This window comes from Lactuca virosa, chromosome 8 (genome assembly GCF_052849685.1).
Source record: "Lactuca virosa cultivar CGN04683 chromosome 8, Lactuca_virosa_CGN04683_v6, whole genome shotgun sequence".
In the NCBI taxonomy this organism is placed as follows: Eukaryota; Viridiplantae; Streptophyta; class Magnoliopsida; order Asterales; family Asteraceae; genus Lactuca; species Lactuca virosa.
The window spans coordinates 291,062,415-291,068,414 of NC_136433.1; the positions used below are offsets into that span (position 1 = coordinate 291,062,415).

General features: G+C 32.2%; 1 long non-coding RNA gene across 1 annotated transcript; it reads left to right on the forward strand.

Annotated features, from left to right (window-relative positions):
* The first annotated feature begins 2,805 nt into the window (after nt 1–2,805).
* On the forward strand, nt 2,806–4,521 carry LOC145129227 (uncharacterized). The gene is made up of 2 exons (XR_013717391.1): nt 2,806–3,417; nt 4,170–4,521. It is a non-coding gene; the product is annotated as an uncharacterized LOC145129227 (long non-coding RNA).
* Nucleotides 4,522–6,000: the final 1,479 nt, after the last annotated feature.

Consider the following 6,000-nt stretch of genomic DNA (forward strand, 5'->3'; position numbering starts at 1 on the left):
TGCAATTTCTTTGAAAACCCGAAGACAAAACCTATAAGAACAAACATTCAAAAGGAGGAGAAAAGAATCGAGCCCTAGAATCACATCACGATCTCGTAAAACGACAAGGGAAGAGTGAACAAATGGAGATGGTGGAGAAGATCGGAGACGATTGCATAATGGAGGCGGTGATGTAGACGTCACTCTTCATTGATCTCCATAGTTGAACAGATTATGATTTCTGCTATCGACGTAGGAAGAAAAGGGGGAAAGAAATCAAGAACATAAAAAAAACCCTAGTATTCTATGTTAGGTATGAATCATGTAATTTAAAGTCTCGATTTAAATCTGATTTTTGGAAAATAATTAATATTATATATGTAATTAACATGATTTTAGGAGAATATTTGTGGACCTACCTATATATATAAAATTACCAAACTAACCTTTTTTATTTAATTAATAGTTTAAGTTTTTCTAAATTCTAATTGGTCCCTACGTCCACATAATAAATGTTCATCTACATATAAACCTACCTATATATATATATATATATATATATATATATATATATATATATATATATATATATATATATATATATATATATATATATATATATATATATATATGGGAAAAGTGAATATGTGGCTGTCATGTATGTAATATTAGGTATAGAACCATCAAAATTGACTTCATTTTGATTAAAAATCACATTTTTTTTTCATTGTTAGCTTCTTCCTATTGCTTTTAAGCTCATATAAATTATTGATTTCATAATTTATCCCCAACATCTATGTATTTCGAATGTGTTGTTTATATTAGACCTCCAGTAGGCTTCATAACTTTCTTTGACACCTACCATATGTAATACTTGCATGATTCTTTTTTGATGTGTTATGGGAAGAAGTTTATTGGGTTTTTAATGAACAATTTCAATCTTTCACTATAGTTTTCTATATTAAATTTGAATATGAAGACTTATCGGTAGTTGATAATGTATTCTTATACATGGTTTGTGGTGCAAAATTAAATATTTAAAACTTCATAAAAATATGTACAAAGCCTATCATCTAGTCTAATAGAGGATATAAGAAAGATGGTAGAGAGATTTGATTGCATTTTGTTAAATCAATGTAGTTTTTGATGGTTCTATACCTAATATTAGATACATAACAGCCACATATTCCCTAAGCCCTATATATATATATATATATATATATATATATATATATATATATATATATATATATATATATATATATATATATATATATAGTGTGAGGTTCAATAGATAACCATAATTAAAAAGAAACCAATGAACTAATCGTGAGCGTCGGAAATCATAATGATCAACGACCAAGGAAATAAATGTACACTTGTATATTAGACGCACACACACCGGATTATACCAAAAAATCCACATCCTTTCCAAAAAACTCACCTTTTTTTTTCGTTTAAAATTTTTTTAGGCCACATTTTTTATCGAAAAAAAAACAAATATACCATTGTTCTCGATTTTTCGTCCTCTTTCCATAGAGATCCGTGTTGATATATAAAAAACGAATTTTTTTTTCGAAAACAATTCACTTCATTTTGTTAGTTTTTTTCAATATTTAAGTTTATTTTTATCAAAAAAAATTAATTATACCAAAAATATTAATTTTGTGTAGTCTATTAATAAACATCGACACCGACTATAAAAAAAACCTTGATCATTGTAGATTCACACTGTAAATATTTAAATTTTTAACATTCATAATGTGAAAAACCTCGATCAGTTCAGATTCACATTCTGAATTTGAATTACTATTATGCACACTGTGAATCTGAGAAGGTTCACAATGTGACTCTGAATAGGTTCACAATATGAATCTGAACAGATTCACAATGTGAATCTGAACTGAAATAGCATTTTTTTAACATGAATATGAATCTATGTTTAAAAAGTACCAAAAAGTATGAATTTTGATATATTTATTAATTATTTTTCTATAAAAAAATAGACTTTAACTTTTCAACAAAGAAAATGAAGTGAGTTTTTTTCGAAAAAAAAAGTTCGTTTTTAATATATCATCATGGATCTCTATGGAAAGAGGACGAAAAATTGTGGACAATGGTATATTCAGTTTTTTTTCGATAAAAAACATGGCCTAAAAGAATTTTTAAACGAAAAAAATGAATTGGTTTTGTTATAATCTGTTGCATGTGCGTCCATTGTAAAAGTCTACAACACTTCCTTTTGCCATTGATCGTTTTAAATTTCGACGTTTTGGATTGGTTCCTTGGTTCCTTGATTAATAATGGTTCTCTATTGACCCATGGTTCTCTAATAACCACTTGGGTTGTGGTGACTTGGTAAGGCATGTGGAAGATATGGTGGATAACCTATTGACCCATGTTCAAATCCTGACACTACTCAGCCCTTGTGTCCATGGAGGTTTGCCTGCAGTGACTCCAGGGCATGAGGCAAAGCCTCATGTTTGCAGCGGGGGATTAGTCGGTGCACGAAAGCTGGCCCGGAAACCCTCGTTAGGGAAGTTCCCTTTCCAAAAAAAAATAATGGTTCTCTATTGAATTTTTTTCACATATATATATATATATATATATATATATATATATATATATATATATAGAGAGAGAGAGAGAGAGAGAGAGAGAACTAGGTTTATTTGTTTAAACTAAGTATTGTGTTATCGTATGCATAAATGTTGGTCAATAATTAAATAAATAGATAAATAAATAAGGATAATTTAGTTATTTGTTTAATAACTTCTAAAAATAATCGCTATAATCTTCCTAGCCTTCACTCTTAACCTAATTTATTTTCTTATATTCAGCCCGTCGATGACCTGAAACAAAAAGAAGGGCAGCCTTATCGACCTTGTACATCGATGAAACTATCACTCCCTCACTGCTTTCTTTTTCTCTCTCGTCTATGAAATTAACGAAGAAGAAGCCTATGGTCGACGACTTTTTGTCGGCGATTGCAGCCCTCTTTGCCTCCTACAGATCGTGTAGCACCACCACTCCACCATCGACTGTAGCTATTGTTGCTCCGTTGGTTTGCTTCTGACCAACGACAGGAAAGGAACCCAAAAGGGTCGCCGGAAAAATCTTTCGAGATATAAGCCCAGGTGTATGAAAATTGGGCTTTGGCCACTCCTGCCCAATCGGAATGACGTGAATTGAAGTATCGAACCCCAAATCGGCAAATCCCAATCCTCATCTTCAGTCAATCCGTTGAATCGGTTCTTCATTGGTCGATGTTCTAGTTGTCGGACGCCTCACGGCCTCAGTGCATCACGCCTCACTGTCCGCTCCGCCTCCGGCCTCCACAGACCACCGCAGTCCGCAGACGCAGCACGCCATCACAGTAGGCGACAGCAGCTAGCAGACTTTCAAATTCCAATTTTCAGTCTTCTCTTAATCTCTTCTGTAAGTTCTATTCTTCCTTCGTGTAATCTGGAAGAAAAATCAGATAGTCAACTAGTCAAGAACTTAGAATCTCAAACAAATGAAACAATGTTATATGTTCCTTCGTGTAATCTTGTTCTGTTGTTCACTGTTCAGTCTCCATTTGCAAATTTGGTTAATTGATTGTTGTGGCCTTGTGGGAATTTCACAGTTCACACAGTTAAATGATTTCACACACTGTTGTTCCTCCAATTGCTTCTTGTTTGTCCAAAACTCCAAATAAGCTAAGATTGTTGATTTGTTCCTCTAATTGCTTGTTGTTTGTCTTAAATGAGTTGAGATTGTTAATTGATTTGAATTGTTCCTCCATTTTATTGTTGTTGGAATTTAGGAATCAAGAAATTAGAATCTCAAACAATGTTATATGTTTTCTTTTGCAGAAATTAAAGTTAATTGGTAGATTTTGGTGTTTAATTGTTAAAAAATTTGGTTTTTTTATATGTAAGAATTGTAAATTTAGGTATTTTGGTGTTTAAATGCTGAAAAAAATTGATTTTTTTGAGTAATAACGTTTATTTTAGATTTTTTTACTTTCGGCCCCCTAGTTATATGTTCAAGCTCCGTCACTGCTTGTGTGTAATGTTGTTTCAAAAACGTGGTTTTAGTATGCTTCCTGTCTTATATTAGTGTGATTTAATTTTTGATGTGGCGTTAGCTCTTATTTCTTTTCAAATAGATTATGCTTTTGATTTCTATTCTGATTTATGAAACAGAGTCAAAATGGTCATTGGATAGAAAACAATGGGTGTTTGGATTGGGTGTTTGACAGGGAAGGAAAGGAAATGAAAAGCAGTTTTTTGGCTAATATACATATCAGAATGAGCAGTTTTTTGGCTAATATCTATTGGAATGGAATCAAGAATTCCAATTCTGTTGGAATGGAATGACGAATTCCAATTCTGTTGGAATCACAGAAGTTGATGCTTGAAGAACGGACCACAAAATTGAAACGGACCTCATTATTCTTTTAGAATGTATTAGTCGTTGTTAGATTTTGATGTAATTATTAACAATTGTTAGCCGTATTCTATAAGAAATAATGTATTTGTTGTTTTTATTCTTCAATTGATTGTTCAAGAATTTGTTATTCTACAAGAAATTTTTAAATTCATGATTGTTCAAGAATTTTTGAATATACTCATAAACATATTATGTCAGAATGTCCGAATTAAAGGAATTATAATTCGTAAAATCGGATTTTTAAAATTAATAGAATCTATGATCCCTTAAAAAAATGCAATTTTCCTTTATTAAATCTATATTAATTGACTAAATTACCCTTGTAATTAATTAAGAAGATTTTTTCAATTATATCTAATTCAATAATATATATTAATCATTTTCTTAAAATAAGTAAATTTGATTGGCCTATATTTATAAATACAATAACACAATAATTATTTTAAACAAAATAACCTAAGTCTATATATATATATATATATATATATATATTGTTTTGAAAAGACAAAACATAAAGTGGTCAGTCAAAACATCTTCGTGATAATCACATAATTTTATTCAATTCATGTAAGAACTTGATTTCACCCAAAAAAATATTTGTTCGTGGTGATAATCACAAGAGTTTACAAATATTTAATATAGTTTAGGTAAGAAATAAGAACTCTTCTATCCAGAAAAAAATATCAAGGACAATCTTTTAGATCATATTGACCAACATAGTATTATCAAACCCGCGCATTGGATATGTTGTCCAATAATGAAAATGAAGGGAAACGTCATCAATAAGTATTCCAGATCTTCAACCACCATAGAATGGCCGACAATCAACCACAACTATAATGAATGAAAGTGGTCTTGTAAAAGGGAAAGGAAGAAGAAGACAATGCAATTTCCTCAAAATACTTGTAAAGCCAAGAAGGTCAATGTCAATTCTAAAGGAGATGAGGAAGACGTCGTTTGAAATATAGGAGAAGATTGGTTTGTTGATGGAGGATTTTTTTTGCAACTGGCTTCAATGAAACTCAGATGAAACTCTGTACCTCCCTTAATTCCAACCCTCTTGCTCCAATCTGGCTTTAATGAAGCATTAACGGAGCTGTGATCTGGATGTTTTCCAGCCAGGTGGTGGAAGGAGTGTGGTGGGTCATCAGAGAAGATGCAAGTGATAGTAGTAGAGATGAAAGGGCTTGGTGGTGGTGAAATTAGGAAGGGGGATGGGGAAGAAATGTGTAACGCTTGGTTTAGGTATGAGATGATTCTTCAAATTGTTTGTATTTTCCTTTAGGACTCGGCGAGTTGGAAGCCCCAACTCAGCGTGTCGAGAGGGCGTTAGCCGAGGAAGTCAATGAACCAACTCGGCGAGTTGGCGGCTAGGAAGGAAACCCTAATTTTTAGGGTGTTGCACCCTATTTAAAGGACTTAAGTCCCTTGGATGGCCTCATTACCATCCTCCTCTATCCAGAAAACCCTAATAGTGTGCATCATCTTATTTTGTGAGTGTGAGAGCTTGTAGAGGTTCTTGAGTGTTGATCTTTTGTGCCCTTTTGAAGAAGCTTTGAAGTTGGAGGTGTAAAGCTTGGAGGG